Consider the following 670-nt stretch of genomic DNA (forward strand, 5'->3'; position numbering starts at 1 on the left):
CAGAGAACGTATATTTATAGAGAAGGTCCAAGAACTGTGAATGCCACATTTTTCGAGCCAACTAAACTGGCGAAGCGCATTTTAAGAGCGACAAATATTTGGAATACTTAACAGCGAAAGCAAAATACAAAGCAGAAAAGAAGAATATTAACAGAGCTTAATCTCACGAGAGCGTTTGGACTGTTAATTAAATATGAATATTGATGATTTTGTGATATTTTGGAAAGTGTTAGATTTTTTGTGAAAATAATTGTTTTAGTAAGAAAATTAAATTTTTTCGTTGATTTGTACAAGTAACATGCAATTAAATCGAAAATATTATATAACATTTTCCGATTTTTGTGATATTTTTTTAATGATTGCAAATAGAAAACTCTCATAAGTGTTTGCGTTTTTTGTGAAAACATTTTTTGACAAAAAAAAAATCCTCTTTTCCGGTTATTTCTACAAATATTGTGAAAATAAATCGAAAATGTTATATAGAATTTTTTCGATTTTTGTGATATTTTGTTAGATTTTCAACTTTAAAACTTTTTTGGTGTAAGCCTTTTTTGTAAATAGATTTGTAGGGAAAAAAATTTATTTTCGGTGATTTGTACAAATAACGTTAAAATAAATTGAGAATATTATATAACATTTTCCAATTTTTGTGATATTTTAAGTAAAAAAC

Source organism: Rhagoletis pomonella, unplaced genomic scaffold (assembly GCF_013731165.1).
Source record: "Rhagoletis pomonella isolate Grant_MI unplaced genomic scaffold, Rhpom_1.0 Rhpom_scaffold_00003, whole genome shotgun sequence".
NCBI lineage: Eukaryota > Metazoa > Arthropoda > Insecta > Diptera > Tephritidae > Rhagoletis > Rhagoletis pomonella.